Source organism: Felis catus, chromosome D3, assembly GCF_018350175.1.
Source record: "Felis catus isolate Fca126 chromosome D3, F.catus_Fca126_mat1.0, whole genome shotgun sequence".
Lineage (NCBI taxonomy): Eukaryota > Metazoa > Chordata > Mammalia > Carnivora > Felidae > Felis > Felis catus.
The window spans coordinates 83,582,296-83,609,874 of NC_058379.1; the positions used below are offsets into that span (position 1 = coordinate 83,582,296).

Consider the following 27,579-nt stretch of genomic DNA (forward strand, 5'->3'; position numbering starts at 1 on the left):
TTTAGGAAACATGCTGTACTAGATTCAAAGATATTTAAAACACACAAGAATAAGTATAAAAAAAGGACATTATCTAGAACCTGATTTGCACCAACCTATTTTTTTAATATTTCAGGGTTTTGTTTTAATTTTAGTTAACATATAGTGTAATATTAGTTTCAGGAGAATTTAGTGATTCATCACTGACATGTTATACCCAGTTCTCATCCCAAGCGCCCTCCTTAATACCCATTAACCATTTAGCCCCTCCCTCTGCCTACCTCTCCTTCAGCTACCCTCAGTTTGTTCTCTGTATTTAAAAGTCTCTTATGGTTTGCCTCCCTCTCTCTCTCTCTCTCTTTTTTTTTCTTTTCCTATGTTCATCTATTTGGTTTCTTAAATCATAAATATGAGTGAAATCATATGGTATTTTGCCTTTTTATGACTGACTGACTTCACTTAGCATAATACACTTTACCTCTGTCCATGTCATTTCAAATGGCAAGATTTCATTCTTTTTGATGGCATGGTAACACTCCATTGTATGTATGTATGTATATATATATATATATATATATATATATATATATATATATATATACCACTTCTTCTTTATCCATTCATCAGTGGATAGACCTTCAGGCTCTTGCCATAATTTGGCTATTGTTGATAATGTTGCTATAAACATTGGGGTGCATGTGCCCTTTTGAATCTGTATTTTTGTATCCTTTGTATAAATACCTAGTAGTGCAATGGCTGGCTCCTAGCAGAGTTCTTTTAACCTTTTGAGGAACCTCCATTCTGTTTTCCAGGGTGGCTGCACCAGTTTGCATTCCCATCCACAGCATAAGAGGGTTCCTCTTTCTCCACATCCTCACCAACACCTGTTGTTTCCTGTGTTGTTAATTCTAGCCATTCTGACTTGTGTGAGGTGGTAACTCACCATGGTTTTGATGTATTTCCCTGATGATGAGCAATGTTGAGCATCTTTTCACGTGTGTTAGTTATCTAGATGTCTTCTTTGGGAAAATGTCTATTCATGTCCTCTGCCCATGTCTTTACCGGATTATTTGTTTATTGGGTATTGAGTTGTATCACGTTTTTATACATTTTGGATATTAACCCTTTTTAGATATGTCGTTTGCAAATATCTTCTCCCATTCCATAAGTTGCCTTTGAGTGTTGTTGATTGTTTCCTTTGCTGTGCAGAAGTTTTTATCTTGATGAAGTTTCAACAGTTCATGTTTGCTTTTGTTTCCCTTACCTATGGAGACGTGTCTAGTTAGAAGTTGCTGTGGCCAGGGTCAAAGATATTGCTGCCTATGTTCTACTCTAGGATTTTGATGATTTCCTGTCTCACATTTAGGTCTTTCATTCATTTTTAATTTATTGTTGTGTATGGTGTAATAAAGTGATCCATTTTCATTCTTCTGCATGTAGCTGTTCAGTTTTCCCAACACCATTTGTTGAAGAGACTGTCTTTTTTTTCCATTGGATATTCTTTCCTGCTTTGTCAAAGATTAGTTGGCCATAGAGTTGTGGACCCATTTCTGGGTTTTCTATTCCGTTCCATTGATCTATGTGTCTGTGTTCGTGCCAGTACCATACTGTCTTGATGACCACAGTTTTGTACTGTAACTTGAGGTCCAGAATCATGATGCCTCCAGATTTTCTTTCCTTTTCAATATTTCTTTAGCTGTTTGGGGTCTTCTGTTGTTCCATACAAATTTTAGGGTTGTTCTTTCTATCTCTGTGAAAAATGCTGGTGTTATATTGATAGGGATTGCACCGAATGTGTAGATTGCTTTGGGTGGTATAGACATTTTAACGACATTTTTTCTTCTAATCTATGAACATAGAATATTTTACCATTTGTTTGTGTCTTCTTCAATTTATTTTACAAGTGTTCTGCAGTTTTCGGAGTACAGATCTGTTACTTCTTTGGTTAGGTTATTCCTAGGTATCTTGTGGTTTTTTGGTGCAATTGTAAATGGAATTGATTCCTTGATTTCTCTTTCTGCTGCTTCATTATTGTGTATAGAGATGCAACAGATTTCTGAATGCTGATTTTGTATCCTGAGACTTTATTGAATTCTTGTATCAATTCTAGCAATTTTTTTTGGTTGAGTCTTTTGGATTTTCTATATAGAGTAACATGTTGTGTTGAATAGTGAAAGTTTGACATCTTTCTCGTCAATTTGGATGCCTTTTACTTCTTTATGTTGTCTGCTGACAGTACTACGTTAAATAACATTGGTGGAAGTGGACATCCCTGTCTTACTCCTGACTTTAGTGGAAAAGCTCGCAATTTTCCCTATTGACGATGCTATTAGCTGTGGGTCTTAATGCATACAGGGTCTTTTGCACATGGCCTTTATGTTGTTGAGGTATATTCCCTCTATCCCTACTCTATTGAGTGTTTTTATTAAAAATGAGTGCTGTACCTTGTCAAATGCTTTTTCTGCATCTATTGATATCGGATGGCTCTTACCCTTTCTTTTATTAATATGGTGTATTGTGCTGATTGATTTGTGAATACTGAACCACTCTTACAGCCTAGGAATAAATCCCACTTGATCATGGAAAATAATTCTTTTAATGTACTGTTGGGTACAGTTTCCTAGTATCTTGTTGAGAAATGGAGTCAAGGGAATCTAGCCCCATAGAATGACTGTGAAAGTTTTCCTTCCATTTTAATTTTTTGGAACAGTTTGAGAAGAATAGGTATTACTTTGTTAAATGTTTGATAGAAGTCCTCTTGGAAGCCCTCTGGTCTTGGACTTTTGTTTGGTGGGAGATTTTTGATTACTGATTTCATTTCTTTGCTGGTTATTGTTCTGTTCAAATTTTTTATTTATTCCTGTTTCAGTTTTGGTCATATATATGTTTCTAGGAATTTATCCATTTCTTCCAGAATGTTCAATTTGTTAGCACCTAATTTCTCATACTATTCTCTTATAATTGTATTTATGTTGTGTTTATTGTGATCTCTCCTCTCTCATTCATGATTTTATTTACTTGAGCCCTTTCTCTTTTATTTTTGATAAGCCTGTCTAGGGGTGTATCAATTTTACTAATTCTCTTAAAGAACTAACTCCTAGTTTTATTGATCTGTTTTACAGTATTGTTTCTATATCATTTATTTCTGTTCTCATCTTTATTATTTCACTTCTTCTGCTGGCTTTAGGGTTTAGGCTTCATTTGCTGTTCCTTTTGTACAAACTTATTTTTATAGTTACATTTTTTTATCAATCTGTGAAAATATTTCATGATAATTCAATATCTTTAAATGATAAAAGAGAAACTATTGTGAATTTCATTAGTTGTGGAAGTTTCTTTGTGGTTATATGAAAACATACCCTATTTTTGGTCATGTCATGTACACTGAAGTATGTTGGTATTGGATATAACATGACATCTAGAATTTTTTTAAAGCATTTCAGAAAGAGTAGGAGCATTTAGGAGCAGGTAAAACCAAGCACAGGCTTGAGAATTAATTCTTGAAATTGGGTCATGAGCATTGGCATAGCTATTATTTATTCTTCACTTGTATTTAAAATTTGTATACTAAAACAACAATAATAATAATTTATTCTGTACTTCTTAAATCCATTTGGTGGACAAAAATCATTAAACAGTTTAATATCAGATATTGATGAAAATGCATGAAGAACAGACTCCAATACAATGTTGATGAAATTGAAAATTTGGGCAATCATTTTGAGGAACAGTTTGGCCAAATCTACTATATTTAAAAATTAGTTTAGGGGTGCCTGTGTTTGTGAGTTTGAGCCCCCTGTCAGTCTCTGTGCTGACAGCTCGGAGCCCGGAGCCTGCTTCAGATTCTGTGTCTCCCACGCTCTCTGCCCCTCCCCTACTCAGGCTCTGTCTCTCTCTCTCAAAAATAAACATTAAAAAATAGTTGAATGTATAAACTAACAGCTATTTTTTTTACTGCTTTATACATAGAGAAATTTCAAATTTGTTCACTATGAGGCAAATACAAATTGGATTAACTGGAAAAAGGATATGTGAAAAAAAAAGTTCTAATCAGGGTATTATATGATACCAATTATAAAGTGTTTCAAAATTATAAGATGATGCCCTAAGAGACTATGGTCATACACGGATTTTGTAAAGTCTAGGAAAAGAAAAATGATATGCAAGATTTATTATGGTATTTATACCATGACAGTAGGAAAAGAAAGGGGTTTAAAGAAGTTGAGAAATCTGTCACGTTTTTCGCCCTCTAAATAATCTCAAGTAAATATGTCAAATAATAACACTCATTAAATTTCTATCTTATATGTTTTTCAGATAAAGTATATGACTGAAATGTTTTACGACTAAATTTAAAATTAAAAGTTAAACTATCTTATTTCATAGTCCTAAATCATAATAAAACAGACATGAATACCCTTTTATTTGAGCCTCTTACTATACAAATACAATAATGAAATGCAGTAGGTATGTGTGAATTATGAAATATTATGGCTTTGTTTATACTCTTCTAGATGCCAAATTATCTGTAATGGTCACACATTTCAGGGGAAAGGAAAATGTTTCAAATAATGGTCCACTTCTGATTGAAGAGCGTTGACAGCTGTCAGCAGGGCCAGACTGAGAAAAGTTCAAGGCAGAGTCTGGGCTAATAAGGAAAAATGTTATCAATTAGTGTGTCTGAAATGGGTCCTAGAGAAACAAGGAGTGACATTTCCGCCCTAAATCTGCAGTCTTGTTATATTTTTCAGTCAGGTGAATGTGGGGGTGAAAACCCGCATCATATTTCAATATGGAAAAATGCTAATACTGTGTCTCATGGTAATTTGTTTAGATTTAATTTCATTTCCAGTCCCTAGGCATATTTATAAATATTAAGTAAAAAATAGAATGAACTATATTTCAAAATACATAATGTATAAAAATTAAATGACATTGCTATTAACACAAAATTACATAATAAAATGATACTAATCTCTGAATAACAGTATTATAGTAAGTATCAACATATTATGTCCAAGTAGGATCATATAATTTGAATATTAGAAACTGTATTTTCTCTAACGTATTGCATCCCCATATGAAGAAATTTATATCGAGACATTTTGAGTGACCTGTCCAGTAGCAAATAATTATTTACCGGTGGAGATAAGACTGGAGATGTAATCTTAAGGGCACAGAGTATATACTGTGCCTTACTGAATGGAAGAAAGAAAACACGTAGATACCTAACAATGTGCATGACATCTGTCAGTGGTAGTTCACCGTATTTGAATTAACTAAATATCTATAAATTGCATTTTAACGTCTGGACCAATCTTGAAACTAGACATAATAAAATGTTTTCCGTTATCTCCTTTTAGAGTACCTCTCCCCGCTTCTTCTAAAGATCATTGAGGTAAAAAAAAAAGGGAAGAATAAGTCAGAATGATGGATTTGGTGTCTGTGTGGGAGAAGATAAAAGTTGAAGCTAGAAGAATGTGGATTGGATAAATATAGAAACTTGATCCTATTTGTGATCTTTTTAAAAATCAAGTGAAACTTGGCAACTTCATAGAGTGACACCACCCATAAAGGCTTTCAAAGGGCTTTCTCGGAACCGCTAATAGGAAATATAGAAAGAAATGTAAGTGGATATAGCTTGCATACATAAGTGAGAAGAAGTGATATTTCTGGACCAAATTTGCAATAAAACATGTGCCAACTCTTTCTCTGTAGAAGTAGACGTAAAAGGTCTTTCTCTGTCACATTTATAAACTCTCGTTAAATGTATTTTGCATATTGACTGGCACAAATAAAAGCATTTTGCTACAGATAAAGCAATACGAAGTCAGAGTGCCTGTATAAGAGTCTCTCAGGCCCTCTTTGGCATCACGGCCTTCCCCATTCACTATTTGTGTCATGTCTTGAGTTGTGGAGCCATTTCATCCCTGGGTTGGCTTCTAGGAACTCTGTTCTCATCAGTGGAGAGGACTGTGGATTCTTGAGCACCATATTCAGTGCTAAACAATGACAAAATTGAGCCTGAATGTGAAAATATTCTAGAAGAAGAGACAGATTCCAACCGATGAAACACCCACTGGCAAACTCTCGTTTTAAAAAAATCTGGTATCCCACATTTTTCCATCTTCCACAAGCTACCAAAACATGATGTCTCATCATTTCAAGGCTGAATTGCTACATGTCTGCGCACCGAAGATTTGCCTAAAACCATTTTTGGACTGTATCCTTCATTACACGTTGCCAATGCAATTACTCTGCATGGGACTTAATTATATCTTTGCCATATTTGTAATGATTTTAATTTGGTCACTGCATGTACATATGTTATTTCTTACACTTACTTTTCTGTGTGGCTGCAGTCAAACCTGTAAAATATTTTCTTTAGTGAAGTTTCTTTTTTCTCTTAATGTTCTTGTGAAAATATATAACACAGAACAACAAAGCAAAAAAAAAAAAGAACAAGAGCGAGAAAGCAATACTTTACTTCTAATATCTGACAAAATATCACTTACATTATTCGAGGAGATAAAACTGCACATATTTATCCATGCTTTCAGTTTCACTGTGTAATTGAAAAACACTGGGAATTCCCTGAATACTCTAAATCTATTCATTTGGAGAGATACATAAAATTGGTCTCACAGTTAACAAAGAAACAAGTGAATAAAAACAAATTTCAAAATTCATATTAACATCATGCTATTCAGCCATTACATACGGTGCTGTAAAGTCATTTAATGATATGGAAATATGGCTGTAATGCTTCGATAGGTGAAGGAAATAAGTTAAATGCAAAGAAAATGAATCCATTAATTTAGGAAAAACTTATGTTGACAAATTCAGTGGAGGGAGCCTGAAAGACGATGCCCTCAAATACAGGTAGTAATCATATCTGCACTGAGAAATTATAGATCAATTAAAATTTTCCTCATGTGTATCACATTTTAATATTTATTACATGTCTACCTATAATTATGTAATAAATTATAAGACTGGGACGCCCGGGTGGCTAGGGCGGTTAAGCATCTGACTCTTGATCTCAGCTCAAGGTCTTGATCTAAGGGTCATGAGTTCAAGTCCCATATGTGGCTCCATGCTGGGAGCCTCTTTAAAAACAAACAAACAAACAAACAAACAAACAAACATGTTACACGAGTTTATTTAGGGTTTATTTAGTACCATCTTGACAATCAAGAGACCACTATCGGCTGCCTCTGGGGCTGTTCTCCAGAGGCAGGTTGGTGGGTTGACGAGCCAAGGAAGGACTTAATGACTACACCAGCCGTACCACTAGCTGTGTGTCTTTACAGAAGTCTAAACTCTGGCTGCCTACTCATCTCATTTGAAAAACGAAGACCACGCCAGCGACACTCCCATGGAGTCATCTTGATTAAATGAGTCCATGTGCCTAGATATTGTCCAGCACCTATTGTTATGTAAGTGCTTTTAACTACATAAAAGTAGCTACCTATAAGTGGGTGATGACAATCTATTTCTCAACTTCAAAATATTCAGCTGTTATTTCTTCAAACAAGACAGACATATGAAAATAAAAGCCGTTATAAATGGTCATCACAAAATGCGTAGGATACATGGCACGTAATGCATGGGTTCTACATGCATTCTCAAATGGTTTGAAAGTCTTCTTTTTTTTGTATTCTGGAACATGGCTATGTGACTGACAAATAAACATTGCCATGCTTGCAATAGTATGTGAGAGTGTATGGATGTATACGGGCAGAAAGCAATCCCAGCGTGACTCAGAACAATTATGTTTTCAAAGAAGACTAATTATGACTTAAGGGATGGAAAATATTATAATCTATGCACTTATACAGTTGGTAACTGAATCTAATTATGAATTGTCTTTTCTATGACCTCGTCTTAGTTACATAAAGATAATTATTCCATCTGTGAAAACTTATAAAAATATAATGTCTTCTGAAAGGCTTGTGGAAAGCTAAAAAACTAAGCTCAACTAAGCCAGCTCCTCATAGGGAAAAACAGATGGCCATTAATATAATGTCTCCATCTTTAGAAAACCGTTGAGTGGCTCGGTCAAAATGATATATCAAAAGCCTAATAATTTGCGATGGTCAGGAAATCCTAAAGCTTAGGGAAAAAAGGAAAATTCTCAAAATCATGGTTTCTGAAAAGCTACTTAATAAAAGATAAAACCCTTCTCTCCCACAATTTAATTAAGCATGTCTAACTTCTGATATTAAGATCCAAATGTGTTAAGTAGCAAATTTTATAAAACCTCAGTGTGAAACAAATAATAAAACGCAGCTCTGAGGGCTGTGAGCAGTTAAATTATTACAGGGGAAGTATTCTTTTCCTTTCTCTCTCTCTCAAAATGAGAGAGAGAGACAGAGCACACAAGTGGGGGAGAGGGCAGAGGGAAGTTGAGAGACAGAGACAGAGAGAGTCAGAGAATCTTAAGCAGGCTCCACGATCAGCACAGAGACTAACGCAGGACTCAGGCTCACAACCATGAGATCATGACCTGAGCCACAATCAAGAGTCAGGCACTTAATCGACTGAGCCACCCAGGCGCTCCCCCACCTTTCTTTTAATTTAAGGAGTTATGTGTTTATAAAAGGGGTAAAAATGTAGACTCTGAAATGTCTATTAACAGTCCCCTTTTATTCCATAAGTACCTTTATAATTACTGTTAGAGCAGTAGCATGGGTGGTTGGTGACAGGTTATAGACTATATCTTGAACTCGAATTTTTTTTGTCAAACACTACCTCAATATTCACTCCAAAAAAAAAGGTACTGTATATTTGTGGAAATCTATTTAACCCCTGTCCACTTACTGAAATACAAAAGCAACTATCTTGAAACTGTTAGGTTGTTGTACTCTTTCAGTTGAAAAATCTTGGGAAATCTGTATTGTCTACTATGTTGTTTCCCATGTTAATGTCTGCCTTTATATTTAACTTACATACATATATATTTTTATTTTAATCCTTTTTAAATTAATCATTTAATATGATATTAGCTTTTAATTAAATATTTTGAATGTTTGAATCAGTGCTTCAAGGCCATCTGCAATTCCAGACACTGGGATGTTGCTTCCCTGGATCTACTGACTCAGGCCCGTGACTGTTTGTCCCTCACTTCAAGGTGCCAGTGTATCCGGCACTCAGACTAATCACAGTCTGCAGAAAGAGAGAAGATGAGTCACAGAATCAATGATATGGAAACAGCATTGACAACAGTTGATGACCGACTGGATTTCAAGAGAGACTGTCTAGGGAATGTCAAAGGTAGGCTTCAAAGTACTAAGGTATCTCCCTGCAAAACTTACAGGTGAAGATTCTAAGTGGGCACTTGGTGATTCCATACTCAGTATTGTAATTGTTGTCATGGGATGTTTCCTTTCACTCCATTGCTGTAAGAAAGGCTTACTTTTAATTCTTTAAGATGACGTAATCCATCCCTAACCCCGGGATGATTGGCAAACTGACATGGTTAGGAGGAGAACATGACCTGAGAGTAAAAAAAAAAAAAAAAAAAAAAAAAAAAACAACTAACATCTTTTGGTCACTGTGGTACACATACTATTGTATACCAATATCTCTCCTACAATTTGGCTGGGTTATGTGATTAGCTTTCTAACCATTTATAAATAAAGGTGATGGCTATCACTTCAGACCTGGAGCAGTGAAGGACCTGTGAATAATTATTTTGTCTTTCTCTCTCCCTTCTCTGGCAAGCAGATGCTGTAGTTATGAGATGATAGAACCTCAATCAAGGTAGGGGCACTGGCAACTGTGTGGAACTGAATATTGTACCCCCATGAGTCTCATTAAATATTTGTGGTATGAGGTTACTGAAAAGTGGGCAGTTACTTGACTACATAGCCTAGCACCCTAATAAAACCCCCAACTATATTCCTGGAACCATAAGAGGTACTTCGTGTTTCCTCTTGTTAATTTTCTTTGTAATCAGTGAGATATTAATTGTAAACCTCGTTTAAAAAGAGAAGAAAGAAGGCCAAAGTGGGGTTATATAAACTAATGAGAAAAAAAGGAGTCACAAAGGCCAACTATAGATAGTAGCTGGAATCAAGTCTTGTCAGAGTAATAAAAGAGATAAAAATGCCTAACCTGAAAGAATACAAGAAGTTGGATAGGGTCAGAGTGGGGGAGAAAGATGATGTGCCCAGGGACAAGTACATTTGCATATTAATTTCAAAAACATTATTTCAGACAGCTGCCCAAGTTAAGCCATTTCCAAGTTAAGACATTAAGGGTAGTTAAATAGGGTACAAATCTCCAGAGTCTGTATAATTCAGCTAATTTCTTCCTGTGTATATGTCAAGCCGTGGCCTCTCTAGTTCAACCTAACCCAGTCTGGATTTTTTTAGGATATTTTCTCCACAATTTTAGGTACTGAATTAATTATTTGGCCATTTCCTCACTATTTTGGAAGCAAATACTTAAACTCTTTCATATTGAGCTTAATTTTTTCTTTTGATTTCAAATATTAACCTTTTATTTATGTTGATATTCTAGAGAGTAAAATATTTTAGGTATACCTAAATCTCCAATAGTAGTAATTATATTTCTTCCTTTCTAATCATACCTCTCCTGCCCACTAACCCAACTGTTAAATCTGACCCTCCTAACTATTATCTGACTGATGGATTCAATTCAACTTGTTTACATCAGGAAAAATTAGTTGAATTATTGTGCATAGACACTTGTATGTTCAGTCCTGTAGATTTCTATTCCCAGTTTCAAGCCCAGAGGCTATAACCACATGCTTGAGTTGAGTGCCAGAGAGAAAAAATTGAAAAGCCAAGGGCACATGGGACACACAGGGAAATAAATAGCCAAGGACTTGCTCATCTCACAATACCTAATAACCAATAATCTAAAAGTACATTACATGCATGCATACACACACACATAAAATTCCAAAATGTTTGTTTTTTCCCCATTTTCACATGGAAAGGCTTTTAGTATTTAAACATTAAGTGGGATAAATATTGAGGGTTTTGTCATATATTTTAATATGCTAAAAAGTTACTTTCATTCCTAGTTTTTAAAGAGTTTTTGTTATAAATATGTGTTTTTGTGTGTGTGTTTTTTTTGTTTTTATAAAATGAGATTATGAATTGAGATTACCAGGTGGTTTCTTTCTTTCAATTTGGTCTGATAGGGTACAGAATAGAGTGAATAGTTTCAATAATATTGAGACATTCTTGCATTCCTAATGTATATATACCACTTTGTATGTATATAATACATAACAAAAACTTAATACTTAATTTATAAAGTGTAAGCTATATATGTTATATATTACAAACTACCTATGGTATATATTGTAGGCAGTATATATATATATATGTTACACAAAATATAAATTTTAAGATATATAATATAGACTATATAGCATATGATGATTTCCAGCTAATATCATATGAAAAATGATTCTACTAGTTCTTTCCTACACTGTCTTTTTTGGCATTAGGATATTATACCTATATAAACTGAATTGAGGAACTGTTGTGATTTGGATCACCATACAATATTATAGAGAGATTTAATTTTTAATTGATCCCAAGTAGATTTTATCTTCATAATTAGTTGAATCTGATTCACTTATAGTTTATGTGAATAAAAGTAATCAAAGTTGCATTCATTACACACAAAAACAAAAATTATGTTTAAACAGAATGTTTTTTAAGGCTTCTGCTGTGTGTGTGTGTGTGTGTGTGTGTGTGTGTGTGTGTGTAGTTCTATACAGGTTGAATACTATTATTCATGCAGATATGCCACTGATCCACCGATTAGAAAATATAATATATATCCCAAATTTCCTTTATTATCAGTTTAATTCTAATGAATATACGGCTTTCAGATAGTATAGAACCAATAAATAATGACTTTCAATGGTAAAAATAACTAAAAAAACAAATTTAGGAAATAAAAGCTTCATAGAACGATGAACAAAGTATACTTTTGAAGATTTCTTGAACCTTGAAATAAATCATGGTTTAACAAAATCACCAGTTACCATGCATGTAAAGCATGAGAATTTTCACAATCATAAAATTATTCAAAGGGAGACATTTTTCCCCAAAACATTGTTTGGATAAATATGAAACACTACGAGTTCATTATTTTCATCACATAAATAATATCTGGCAAATTGAATGTATGTATCACCATAGAAACAAGGAAAGGAAAAATATTTTTCTTCTTACCAACAATGCATTCTACTGTCCCAAGAATGTGTTGCAAAATTATTTATTTTGTCTTCAATTTCCATTAAGTATATATTATTTTGTTTTTCACTTGTTGAAAATCTTTTTAGCCATTGCTTACTACAGTAAATAAAGACAGTTACCCTCTATTTGACATTTTTTTGCTGATGTTGTATTAGTAACTACATAACACATGGTCAAATATATCATCTAAATGTTCCTTTCTTCAATTATCAATTGTTTTCAGTACATATTTTTTATGACTATAATAGCTATAAATGTATTCTACCATCAAAAGCAATACTTAGTAAGCACCACTGCCAAATGGTGTGGAAAATATAATTTTGTATTGAAAAAGGCATAATATAAACATGACTTTTTAAAGACCTAAATCTTAGTGAATGGAAAAAAATTTAAAGCCATATACTTCATTGTGTGTGTGTGTATGTGTGTGCATGTAGAATACACAATTTAAAAATTTATAAAATAGTATCATAATTTTCTAATTTTTTTTTCTTTTTACTGTTTATCTATGTTTGAAAGACAGAAAGACAGGATGCAAGCAGGGGAGGGGGAGAGAGAGAGGGAGACATGGAATCTGAAGCAGGCTCCAGGCTCCAAGCTGTCAGCACAGAGGTCCAATGTGGGGCTCGAACTCATGAGCCGTGAGAACATGACCTGAGCTGAAATTGGATGCCCAGCTGACTGAGTCACCCAGGCACCCCTAAAATACTATCATAGAACCAAATAGTACCTGATTCAGATGAACTGGTTAAGGTATTAAAAGCATTTTAGCCACCATGCAAAAGCACTGTATTTGACAATTGAAGTAATATTATTTTAAAATCTGAACAAACATGACAAAACATGAAGGAGGTGATTATATTTTCTCTACTTTAAAGTGTTTTTTTTTAAACTTTTATGTTTATTTATTTTTGAGAGAGAGAGAGACAAAGCACAAGCAGGAGAGGGTCAGAGAGAGAGGGAGACACAGAATCTGAAGCAGGCTCCAGGCTCCAACCTGTTAGCCCAGAGCCTGATGCCGGGCTGGAATTCAAGAACCATGAGATAACGACCTAGGATGAAGTCAGATGCACAACTGATTGAGCCACCCAGGCACCCCTAAAGTATTTTTTTACTGTTTCCTTACTTAGTTTGAGAGAGAGACAGAGAGAAAGAGCACACAAGTATGGGAGAAGCAGAGAGAGGGAGAGAGAGAATCCCAAGCAGGCTCTGCACTGTCAGCTCAGAGCCTGATGCAGGGCTATATCCACAAACCACGAGATCATGACCTGAGCTGAAATCAGTAGTCAGATGCTCAACTGACCCAGCCACCCAGGTGTCCCTAAAGTGTTTATTATGTATGCAAAGGATCCCTTGTTCTTTAAATCAGTGTAAAGTAAACAATAACTTGGTTGGTTCCATCACTCAATTTTTGGAAAATGATGTACTCACCTTATTCACACTAGAATTAACTGAAAAGCTAAGTGAAATGTGGATACCACACTCCACAGATTCAGATTCATCATTTAGGTGTGTTTAACAGCTCCAGCGTGATTCTAAGGCAGATAGCTCAAGGATACCACGGCCATCATCCTCATCCTCACCATCACTATCATCACCATCATCGTTATCATCATCAACATCTTATCCAGCATGTACTGGGTACTTACTTCATGGTTATTAGTATACAAAGAGTATGCCATTCTTTAACTGATTTATCTTACAACAATTCTATGGCATATGTTCCATTATTATTGCTATCTTATAAATGCAGATAGTGAACCCATAGAAATAGCTTTGCTTAGCCATGTAATAATTGGTCAGGCCAGAGTTAAATCCGAGCAATTTACTTCCTCCAGAGCTGGTACCCTTAAACTTGCAGGAGCCATTTTCCAAATATGGATGCTATTCTAGAACATAAATATATGTGGAGATACTGGCCAGGATTTATTTCTAGGGCAGTTTCCCAATTCTCCTATGAGGAAAAAAAAAAATACTTAGGGTAAACTCCAATGCTGTAATACGTTTTTAGGTGCTAATCATTTATTCCTATAACTTTTACCACTATCTAGATATTTCATAAAAAATACTCTCAAAGTTGAAATGCAATGGTATGAGGTAAAACTTCAATAGAATTTCTCATATTTTGTCACAGTGGAGTTGACACTCTTGGGCACACTCTGTGTTACCTATAGGAGACTATCAGGGAGTCACTTCCTTGGAGACTGCTCTGCAAGACGGAAAACGTGGCCATTTTGAATATTCAAGTCCATATCGCCCACCTTATCCTGCTTTTCTCTTTCTTCAAGAGAACAATTTGCAGGGGGCCTCAAACTTTTACTTTATGCCCTGGTCATGCAGTAGTAACGTTCTGGCTGCCAAATTACACCTAGAATAGATGGTTATGAAAAGTAATACAGATTGAGGATAGACAAAGGTAGGTTATGAAATAAGGAATTAAGTCAAATGAACTGTATAATTTCCAGCTGGTTCTTTTTCTTAATTATATTACTTAAATCTTCATTTACTATTAAATGAATGCTGACCGTTAAGGAAAATCTGTATAAAATATAAAGATTTGTGCCTCTATAATATTATAGCTGCATGACACCAGTCAAAGTACTTAAACACTATCAGACTGAGTTTCTCCAAGTGTAAAATGAGATAACATACCTAACTTCTAGGTGTGCTGTGATAAGTCACATAAAAATAATTAGCTGGACCTGAAGCTTATGCTTTAAATATTCAATAAAGATAGTAATAATTATGTCACAAAAAGATGCCATTTATTTAAATATTTATATCCCCAGGTTTCTTTGGAAAATTCTAATTAATCTCTTCCTGAAGTACAAAACAGAATCACTAGTAAGTCCCGATTGCTACAAGAATAAAAAAATCTGAGGAGTAACTGTCAATATGCATACTGTTTAAATCATGCAGGAAAGAGCTCATTCAATGTCACAGCAATTGACAATGGGAAATACATCCTAGAGATTACAAATAATTTCAGGTTTTTATACCCAAGGCTAATGGCGTCCAACTTACATTATGTGAAATGCCAGGATCTGGCAGGAGACGGGAGTAGAAATGTGTATAAGTAGTCACAGAACCTAAGAACTCCAGAGATATCAGAAGGATAAAACCATTACCATATAGTTCCATTGTAACTTCCAAATATAGATTTACAAAAGTTGATTTCTATCAACTTGTAAGTTGAAGTCTCTCTCTCTCTCTCTGTCTCTCTCTCCCCTGACTATCTGCCTCCTATCAACCTTCTTTTTAAAAATTTTCTTTAATGTTTATTTATTTTTGAGAGAGAGAGCAAGAGAGAGAGAGAGAGAGAGAGAGAGAGAGAGCAGCGGGGGAGCAGAGAGAGGGAGACAAAGAATCCGAAGTAGACTCCAGGCTCTGAGCTGTCAGCACAAGCCCAATGTGGGGCTCAAACCCATGAGCTGTGAGATCATGGCCTTAGCAGAAGTAGGCCGCTCAATCGACTGAGCCACCCAGGCACCCCCTTTCAACTTTCTTTGATGGAGAAATATATATCCTCAAGAGAAAAACCGAAATGATATTTCAGAATCTCTAAATCAATCACCTTGGTCTTGCCAGAAAAAATGTTTCATGAAGTCTGGCAGTATTTAGACTCCATTCCTCACTTATACAAAAAGAGACTTCCCAAACAATTTTTACATTCCTTATTCTTATACATACATGAAGTCCCATTTTGGGGCAAGACTCTAGTTGAAAGAAAAAGTCCAAACCAAATACAAAGCATAAAAATATAGCTGAAAAGAAGCAGAAACAAATGCCAAGAGTGGTAGAGGACAAAGGAAAGGGAAAGGGAAAGGGAAAGGGAAAGGGAAAGGGAAAGGGAAAGGGAAAGGGAAAGGGAAAGGGAAAGGGAAAGGGAGAGGAGAGGAGAGGAGAGGAGAGGAGAGGAGAGGAGAGGAGAGGAGAGGAGAGGAGAGGAGAGGAAAGGAAAGGAAAGGAAAGGAAAGGAAAGGAAAGGAAAGGAAAGGAAAGGAAAGGAAAGGAAAGGAAAGACAGATCAAAATCTCCTTAGGTAAATAAAAGAAACTTCCTCCATCCTCCAGGAAAGGATCATAGCTTGCTCTTAATAAGAGTATTTAGACAGGAATTGTAATTCCTGGCTATTTTTTAAAGGTATATGTAGGAGGAAATTTTGAAAGATAAATTTGGAAAAAAAAATCTTTAAGAAAGTACAAAAACAAAGCACAGATATAGAAAATAGGATAAAAAAAGACTATGAAAAGATTAATTCAAAAGGCACAACATACAAAAGTAGATCTGGAAGAAATGGAAGGCAAATATTATTACAGAATAAGTGGCCATTCGCAGTCTCCACATTTTCTCATCCAATCTACAGAAAAATGCAATCTGGCTTTTCCCCCAATACTACAATGCAACCAATCCATCCAGGGTGAGAAGGATCCCCTTTATTTCTTTAACAAACTTCAATAAATACTTTTCTTTTCTTTTTTTTTTTTTTTTTGAAATTAGTGGTGCAGCACAATGTTGCCTTCATCATAACCCCACTCCTTTTTAAAAATTCTCTTTTTTGGCTTGCAAAGCTCTATACACTTTCAAGTTCTTCTTTCACCTCAAGAATCTCTATTTTATTTGATTGTCCTCTTCCCTAAATACTCGAGTTCCATTTTTTTTAAGAGAGAGACAGAACACACATGCACAAATAGGGGAGGGGTAAAGAGAAAGAGAGAATCCCAAGCAGGATCCATACTGTCAGCTCAGAGCCCAAAGTGAGTCTCAATCCTACAAAGTGTGATATCCTGCCCTGAGTGGATATCAAGAGTCGGATGGTTAGCCGACTGAGCCACCCAGGTGTTCCATTCTTAAGAAATGTTTTGCTTATTCTATTCATGAGATAATTTATCTTCGGATTTTATGGCTTCAATTAACATCTAGACACCAAAGCATCACAAAGGATCACCAACAGTCCATATTTATCTCTTTCTTAATCTATAGACCTACTTTCTAAGAGACATTTCAAAGTCTACGACCCACATAGAAACCATTACCTTTTATTGCTTGTTCATCTTATTATTATGTTCTGTCTCTCACTGAACAAAATCAGTACCCGCTCAAAAACTGGCACTTGAATAAGTGAATAAAGAATCCCCCTTCCACATTTGCTTTACCTCCACACATATTCAAGCTTCATCTATGGTCAATTCTACCTCTTAAGTCTCTCAAATATATGCACTTACTTCCTATAACCTCCAATTTATTAATCCATAACTTTTTGTCATGAATTGCTTTTCATGCAAGTAAAATAAGCTGAAACTATATTTTTTAAAAAATTAGAAAATATATTTCAGGAGTATTAAGTATTTCACACCATTTTATCTATTAAACTCATGCCTGGACACAATCCTAAAGAAGCAAATTGTTATTTAGAAATTTTGGTGCAAAACATTGTTTACCAATATATTATTGTGTAAAAAATATAAATCTATTTGTTAAAGCTAGTTAAGTAACTTTTGACACATATACTCAAATGTTAAAGAGATTAGACAGGACGATGACAATGATAGTTGTTGGGTCGTTGGATAATAGAAAGATTTAGTAGGGGACAACACTCACAGTATTAATAAGTAGAGTTCTATAGTGAGTTGTATGTAATTGGAAAAATCAATGTTACCAGCTGAACATGAAAACAGAAATCTCTCTTAACTTGTCACCAAAGGAAGCCACATCAATACGAGCAGTAATTTACCCAGCGCTAAAACTAACATGCACCCAAAGTGCCCAGATTAGGTTTCTTAAACCGTTTGTCAATTAAAAAGCGAACTAAAAAGTGGTACGTCTTCATGAATAGCTAAAGACAAGTTTTTGGAGTGATTGTCAGGAATCAGAAAAGAGTGGATTTAAGAATGACTAGAGTCTAGAACTGGTTTCCAAGAGTAGATGACTCATTCAAAGTAGATGCTAATAGAGGAAAAGCAGAGATGTGGGAACTCTTCCCTGGGAAGTTTGGAGTTAAAGAAGAATGTTTCAAGATAGAAAATGTAGTGTTTGCGGGGCGCCTGGGTGGCGCAGTCGGTTAAGCGTCCGACTTCAGCCAGGTCACAATCTCGTGGTCCGTGAGTTCGAGCCCTGTGTCGGGCTCTGGGCTGATGGCTCAGAGCCTGGAGCCTGTTTCTGATTCTGTGTCTCCCTCTCTCTCTGCCCCTCGCCCGTTCATGCTCTGTCTCTCTCTGTCCCAAAAATAAATAAACGTTGAAAAAAAAAAAAAAAAGAAAATGTAGTGTTTGAGATTCCATTTTGGGGACAATTAAATGAGCAATAACAAGCAAAAATGTTGCAAAGAAAAAAATAAACTGAGTACCAACGTAACCACTCAGCAAATTCTGTTTATTATGAATAATAACAATATATAAGTAAATAATAGTAATATAATTATAATAGTTTCCTTACACTTCTCTGTGACTTGAGAGTTAAAAAAAGAAATTCAGAAAATTCAACTTTTAATCTCTCAGATTATTCCATGTATTAAGATGATACTCAAATCAATTTCAAAACTGAAAAAAAATTAATTGATTAAGAGCTTAATTTAGTATTTATTCATCCACAAAAATTTTGGACTAAAATTATAATAAATTTTGAGTCCTAGTATGGAATGTATATTTCAAAGGACTAGTTTTAAAAAGTAAATGAAAATATATAATTATTTTGGTACAAAATATTTGTGTACATTTTGTTAAATAACTATTTTAGTTTCAAATTTATAATAAAAAACTCAATTTTTTTAGTTTCTTCATATAAAACATATAAGCCAAAAATTCTATATCATTTGTTTTGTTTTGTTTTTTAAATACAAAGTTCAAATAACTTAATGACTAGCCCACAATTTTTTTAGTAGCTTATATTTTTAGTTTATCTTGTTGAGTTTATTCAGAGTACGTAGTTATGAAAATTAATTTTCAAGACAAAATTTGAAACCAGATGGACTAGTTTAGTGGAGTGTTTAACACAACTATTTTACATTTTGAAGATATCATTTTACAACTATGTGCTATTAGCTATGTACAAAAAATGACAAAGTAATGTATTTTAGTAAATACAATATTGGAAACACCTTTCAAGGGAGATTTTTAAATCCTTTTAACATGAATGGCATGCTTACAGAGTAAATAAATTTCTACTTTATGATTCCCAAAATAAGAGATTTGGGTACATCATTTTAATTCTAAATAAAATGTATATAGGAAAAATTAAAAGAGATACATATTTAGAACTAGAAAATGCTAAAAGCATACCTCCAAGAGATGGGATGAGTTAAAAATACATATAGATTTCAAGAAGGAAAATCAACATGAATATAGTTAATTTGATGTAAAAAATGGATTTCAAAAGCAAGATGATATAGATTTTTTAAGTTTCTGATTCCTCTGAATTTTATGCCAGAGAAGATAAACATGCTTCCTTTCAGTGTTTAAATGTAGAAGCATTCAGTATAATCTGACAAATTAATTAATGAATTAATTAATGAGTGAATAAATTTCCTTTTTCTCCCTAAAACTTAAGTTCTCTAGATTATGAGCCACTCCATTTATAAATGGGTAAAAAGTTAATATGTTCTATGAAGAAATGATGTTCTTTTAAATTTTTTTAAATTTTTAATGTTTTTGTTTATTTTTGAGCCAGAGAGCACGCACTAGTGGGAGAGGAACAGAAAGAGAGAGAGAGAGAGAGAGAGAGAGAGAGAGAGAGACAGAATCCAAAGCAGGCTCCAGGTTTGGAGCTCTCAGCACAGAACTTGACAAGGGACTCAAACTCGTGAACCACAAGATCATGACCTAGGCTGAAGTGGGACACTTGACTGACTGAGCCGCCCAGGTGCCCCAAGGGATGATATTCTTACACAAAATAATCCTTCACCTTATTTTCTTAATGTGGCAATCCTAACATCATTTTGTTTCACAATATGTAGAAAGCAGCTAATTAATAGTTTACTAAAATTTGTGGTACTTAACTCACACATATACAGCATTAACAATGTATTGCTTGTTCCTCTTCTCAATGCAAATGCTCAATAATATCATTATAATACAATGTCACATAATCTCATCAAAATTATACTTATGATTTAAGAGCTGTGTGTGTTTTTTTTTAAATTTTAAAATGTTTATTATTTTTGAGAGAGAGAGAGAGAGAGAGAGAGAGAGAGAGAAACAGAGCACAAGTAGGGGAAGGGCAGAGAGAGAGAGAGAGTCATAGAATCTGAAGCAGGCTCCAGGCTCTGAGCTGTCAGCACAGAGTCTGAAGTGGGGCCCAAACCCATGAGCCACAAGATCATGACCTGAGCCAAAGTCCGACGTTTAACCAACTGAGCCACCCAGGCGCCCCTAAGAGCTGTGTGTTTTAAACATTAGTTTAATATACACACACAATGACAACATTACTCCGTATCTTTAAAATGGTTTCAATTTAAATTTCATAGAAGTAACTTTATATATAATACATTATGTAAATGACATAAAATACAAGACACAGCAGGTGTCAGTAAGGATGCGGAGAAACGGGAACCCTCTTGCACTGTTGGTGGGAATGCAAATTAGTGCACCCACTCTGGAAAACAGTGTGGAGGTTCTCAAAAAGGTAAAAATAAAACTACCTTACAATCCAGCAACTGCACTGCTAGGTATTCACTCAAAAAATACGAAAGAATATGAATTCAAAAGGGATACATGCATTCCAATGTTTAGAGCAGCCCTACCTGCCACAGCCAAACTGTGGAAGCAGCGCAAGTGTCCACTGACTGATGCATGGATAACAAAGATGTGGCACATATATACAATGGGATGTGACTGAGCCACGAAAAAGAATGAAAGCTTGCCATTTGCAAGGACATGGATGGAGCTAGAGACTATTATGCTAAGCAAAATGTCAGAGAAAGACAAATACCACTTGATTTCACTCCTGTGTGGAATTTAAGAAGCAAAACAAATCAGCAAAAGGAAGAGAGAGAGAGAGAGAGAGAGAGAGAGAGAGAGAGAGAGAGAGGCAAATCAAGAAACAGGTTCTTGACGACGGAGAACAAACTGATGGTTACCAAAGGGGAGGCGGGTGTGGAAATGGGTTAAGTAGGTGATGGGTGTGCTAAGTAGGTGTACTAGTTGTGATGAGCACAGGATGATGTATGGGAGTGTTGTATTATTATATTCTACACATGCAACCAGTATAGCACTGTATGTAAACAAATTAGAATTAAAATAAAAACTTTAAAAAATTAAAAAAAAAAGATGAGGGGAAAAGAAAAGGCATAGAATTTTAACAAATAATTTGTGTGGTATTGAAATTATCAAATGAGTGTGTGTGTGTGTGTGTGTGTGTGTGTGTGTGCACATGCGTATGTTTCAAATTTATGAATATTTAAAATTTATATATATAAATACATAAACAAATACATAGACACATATGTATAAGTGTGTATACGAAAACACATATGCTATTTATTATTAACCACTAATTTGGAGTCAAATCCTGATATACTTATAGAATTGGCATATCTTACAGACATTGGATACAAGAGAGAAAATAACCAAAGAGTAACCAATGTCCTCTATGGACCTGAAGACAAAAGCCTTATTTAGAAGGGAGAGACTTCTATCTGAAAAGTGATGTTATGACCCCTTTCTTTTTCATCTAATATTATGGGGAAATCATTATATTTTTCTTTTCTGGTTCAAAAGCAATCTCAAGCATTGTCATGAAGTATTTACTTAATAACAAAGAACAATACCATTAAAAAGTTTTTAGAAAGATGCATGTATACCCTTTTCTTTTTATCTCTTTAGTTTCCTTGTTACATTTTATGTTTGTCTCTGAATTTAGCAGCATTATCTCTTCATCAAAAAAAGGTCAATCTCTACTAGAATTTTTTTTTTAAATGGTAGCAAACCCTTGGAAACAATTTAGCTATAATCCAATTTAAAAACAGAAAAAAAATGGTGGCATTTTCCTTTTCTGTGATTTATATGTATAATTTGCTCATTTCCACAGAAATGACATTTCTAAATTTTGCACTTAGAGAAAATTACCTAGGTTATTTTAAGCTATAACTGATGTGCCAGAATTTTTCCCACTTTAATATACTATCCTATAAATTTACAAAGTTCATTTATCATGTAAGTTCTTAGAATGAAGGAACAGATAAAATGTGGATGTACTGATCTTGTAATTTGTTAAGTCACTGTCCTATACTAACATTTCAAACTCGACTTGGTGTGCCAAAGCAAAGCCTCCAACAATTAGATACTTTGTCTTAACTTTAAAACATTCTTTGATGATTCTGAATGTCTTTTTAATGAGTAATTAGTGCGATGAATTTCTGACAAACATATTTCTGCTCTCCTAATTCTAAAGTGGTTTTTAAAGTGAGACCAGAATGCTCTTACTGGATCGTCTCAGAGCACGCATCATTTCAGAAAGACATTGATTTGTTGTAAGTTGCAGAAAAGCAGGTTTTAGAACATTTAAGTTGATTCTTTCCAGTGAGTGGTGAGGAGAGTTGAAAACTCTTTGAGTATGGGTTTTTCAAGCACGCGTCAAACACCTTTCTGGTCACTTTGGCAAAAACAACTCATTTCTCAAGTCTGTGAGCTGTCAAAAGCAATGCTAGAAAGAAAGGATTCATGTGGGGTTATTATGTTTCATGTTTGTTTATTTTTCACCCTCAACCTATTATGCCAAAGCAAAGACATAGGTACTGGAAGATTATAAATAGTAGAGGAAATTGTCATGACAACAAAATACAAGTGTTCCATTTTTCTCCTATTTATTATCATTGTTCTCAAACATTAGGTCAGGAGCAATAAATCCCAACCTAAAGAAAGGTATATGAAAAGACCAACATGTCCTTTTAAATCATGTGATACACTTATTTCTACTATATTACTACCCAATAACGTGTTAAATACTACTCAGTAACACTTTGAATATAATATTTAAAGAGAACATGTTAAGAGCGTGAGTGTCAAAAATATTCAATATCAATTTATATTTAGTTATAGGTTATCATTTATCAAATTGTATATGTCTTCATTATGACAAATTCCTGAAAGATGAGCCAGATATCTTAAGAATGCTTGAGAAGCATGTGTGCACATCATTTTAAAGATTTTTAATGCATCTTAATTTATGATAATTTGATTGAATTTGTTAAAAAAAAAAAAGCTCCCTGGGGATAAGTATATTGGAAAGATTCCAGAGGAGAAAACAAAACCAAAAATATAAATAGATAATATATCCTTTAAGACTTCTACAACGTGTGTGTGTGTGTGTGTGTGTGTGTGTGCGTCTGTGAGAGAGAGAGGAGAGAAAGAGAGGGAGAGAGAGAGAGAGAGAGAGAGAGAGAGAGACTAATAGTATAAATATTTCAATATTTCATTAAGGCACAAGAATTTACTAAATTGACAATGGAAAATACAGATATAATTTACAGAATGATCTGAGACATTTCGGTCATTGTTAAAACACGTGTAAAGAATAAGAGATCAGATGACTTCTAGATTTCATAAACTGGTTATTTGTAAAGATTGAATAATTTTACACTTTTAATTTTATAATATTTATTCCTTTTTGGGAATAGTTGTGTTAGTTACAAAATTGGAAAACAGAAATGTACACTTTATATTAAAATGTAAATATTTTAAATTAAAACTTAGAAGTATGTATATGTGCATATGTGTAATATTTAAACATCTAAAGTTTTTTAAATGTGGAATAAAGGATATTATATGAATGTATATTATTTTATTACATTATTTGTTATTGCAAATGGATCCAAAATATAAATATATATTGCTAAAGTTGTAAATATTTTACATTAATAATGTCTTCTCTACAGATATATTAATTCAAAAAATGAATTCATAGAACTAAAATAGAAATATATTTAAAGAAAATAGTTGCCATTCTATTTAGATATTTTTGTTGCTACCTCTTTGTGTGTTTCTTATATTGTAGTTACAGATTTACTAAATCCCTCAGGCAAATTTACACTGAAATATTTCATTAAAACTAGTAACCCTACTAAAAATTGCTTGTTATAAACTAAAACTGAAACAATATTAAGTATCTCCTACAATTTACATATTCTTAATTTAGACATTTTTGTCTTTCACATTTGATGAATTAGTTTTATCACATGTAATAGATATAATTTATTGAAATTAATATGTGCACATTCCTGAATATGTGTCTGTATTGATAATATGCCCAACAGATTCCTTTTATTAGTATTATTATTATAATATTCTTCATTACCAAAGCTTTTTGCTTTAAGACTTTTCTAAAGTCAGTACAAAGTTTGATACCCAAAACAACTGGCAAAGGGGAAGAAAATAAAATAATTATATGTCAACTTTGAGAATCGATAGTCCTTCAAAGAAACATTCAGTTGTATTCAGATACGTGGAAAGCTCCATACTGATAATCATAAATAATTAATTTAATTAAATCAACAATTAATTTAATTAAAATATTTACTTTATATTTTTCTCATCCCTTTAAGGTGCTTTCATGGTTTATAGCATCTGATAGTATAGAGATAAACATGATAAAACAAAATCCTGGAGAAAGGGAAAGAGGCAGCAGTGATGCTTTCCCCCCAATAAATTTAATGTTTTAATGTTCTAGATTTTTCCTCAAATTTCGAGTGCAGAGATGGCAAATATTCTCACAAATATTTGGTTTTGAAAAAGTTCATATACGTGTCATGGTTTTACATATTGTAGAACATTTTTCCCCTTATGGACCATAAACTAGCAAAGAGCTTTTCAAGTACTTTTGGGCCCTCTATCCACTAAGAGATAATATATAGAAGTCAAATATGCCTAATTATCACATTCTTACCTGTGTATCTTCAGGTTCTAAGAGGTCTGCCAACACTGAGGTTCCAAATCCGTGATAAACGCAGAGGGAACAGCAGGAGGAAGGCTTCTTACTTTGCTTCACCAGCTTCTCGTCGAACCTGACATCTGGGTTACTGCTCTGAGTTGCGGATGCCTGGGCTTTTAGTATCACTATGTCACTATGTCACTGCTTACTGAGTGCTATTTTGGGTTCTCTGAGTAGAGCCATGAACACTGAGCCTTTTGTGCAAAATATCATAAGGGCACTCTGATGTCCGTTCATAGGCTTGGATGAAAATGCAGACAGCTCCAGCAAGTGGTATGAACAGTTCCTCCCCACCCCCCGCCTCCTTTTTCCTAACAACAAGCAAAAGGAAAATAAAGTACGCATTGGCTGGAGGTGATAAGGAGGGAATTCAACTTCTGCGAATGGAAAGGACGTGCCCTCCGCTTGAGGATTAGCTGATGAAACAAATGATCGATTTAAAACATGCACAAAAGTTACTAAAAACAGAAGAGCTTTTCCAATCTGTCTGTGCCTTCTGGCTGCTCCTTTAGTCAGTCTTTCTGCTCAGGAATCAAATAAAATACAGAAAGAGGGCAATGTCTAAATTAAAATCCCTTTCTTCTCCTCGGTTTATTACCTAAATATACTTATTGTGTTAAATTTATGATTAGATTTTGTTATAATTATTGTTATTTATTATGAAGTACGTAATAATAAGCTATCTGTTGATTACTAAAGCTGCTTTTAGCTAAAGTATTTTTGTACCAAATGAGAGAGGTCCGAAAATAGGAACAGGGCCTAAGGCTGAAACAGTGCTAAAACTATAATTGATGTCTGAAACACGTAATGTTGTTAAGGTTTACATAAGCAATTATTGTGAGGAGACAAACACAGATTTCAGATACTTGTGTTCTCCAGTATTGGGACTGTATGCATGTTCATTGCTTTTTATCATAACAAAGGAAGGACAGTAGGAAAGGGATTACAACTAATGCCAGTAATAACTAAATCGATTATGTGATGCCTGGTTTATGCTTACTTCATATGTAAATTCATAAGCAACATATTTTACTAGTTACCATTTGGTACATAAACAACTTAGATGCCTCTGCAACATGGGTCAAAAGCAAAAATGAGTTTTTTTTTCCTTAAGCATTTGTTAAAAATTGTGTTAAGAACACTTAAGACTACCTTCTTAAATTTTAAAGTACAATACCCAGTATGTACTTTAAACACAGATATCTAGACCTTATTTACCCTGCATAGCTGAGACTTTATCCCCATTGAGCAACTCTCCATTTCTGCCTGCCCGGGCCCTGTTAATTAATCACCATTCTCCTCTGCTTCTAGGAGTCTGATGCCTTTAGATACTTCATACAAGTGGGGTCATCCAGTACTTGTCCTTCTGTGAACGACTTAGGTCATTGGCATAACATCCTCTAGACTCATCCCTGTTCCAGGGTTTATGTAGGAATCTCACATTTTATGGGATATTGTTTCCTGTCTTGGTACCATATTGACCTCCACTTTGGGTCACAACTGCACTTGGTGCGACCTGAGAGTGTATGTTCAACACAAATTTCCAGGGCTTATGTTATACATAAGGGAGCAAACACAGGTCAGCCCAATTATTCTATCACAGTAAAAGGATAATCACAACTATGGAAGTTACACTGAGACAGGAGTAAATTTTGTAAAGAATGTAGGGTTCTGAACTAATACGTTTCAAGTGGAATACCATGAATAGAGATTGGTGATTTTGTTAGTGGGAGATATGTTACAAAACATCTATGCAAAGTGACAAACTAGATTCAATTTTAACATAGACACAAAGTGTTTTAAATTACTTACGAAACGTGTGTCCTCCCTGGAGATAACCTGGAATCCGGCAGGCTCCATACCTATGACACAATTAAGAATGTAGACTAGTCACCATATAAGCTCAGGGCTTACTCTACAGCATTTTCTTCATATCAGAAGGAAAAGTACATGAAGTCTTTTTCAGAGGCAGAAAGAGCATGGAATTGTGAATGGTGAATGGAACATGGCTGTGTAAGAATGGAACGTCTCAGAATTAAGTACATTACTATCCAGATGAGAGTCAAAGCCATTACACTAGGATGATGGGAGGTCTCCATACCACAGGATAAGCATGAAGGAGGGCGGTAATTCCTGAGACACTGATGCTGTTTCATAGATAGAGAAACATTCTGAGAACTACAGACAAACATTCTAGTAAACAGCTGTCAGCTTTTCCATGCCATCTGGGTAGATTCTACAAATGTCTTCTGCCAGTGGTCTGAGGAACATGGCATGATGCTCCAGATGTTGTTAGCCAGGACTGTATTGAGTTACTCTAAAAGAAAGATTTGAATTAAAATATTACAATTCATCAATGCCCTAAAGAACTACTGATTTTGTTTTAAGAGGAGAGTGTATGTGCACATGAGCAGAGAAAGGGCAAAGAGAG

General features: G+C 34.4%; 1 protein-coding gene across 2 annotated transcripts in view; it reads right to left on the bottom strand.

Moving 5' to 3' along the window:
* CDH19 (cadherin 19) overlaps window positions 1-27,579 on the bottom strand; it is a 235,459-nt gene that overhangs the window by 76,457 nt on the left and 131,423 nt on the right. For both annotated transcript variants that reach the window (XM_045041116.1, XM_023242085.2), the window contains 2 exons: window positions 26,961-27,010; window positions 25,104-25,564 (listed from right to left, as the gene is read on the bottom strand). The gene's annotated coding sequence lies outside the window, so the exon portion shown is untranslated. The remainder of the gene's footprint in view (window positions 1-25,103; window positions 25,565-26,960; window positions 27,011-27,579) is intronic.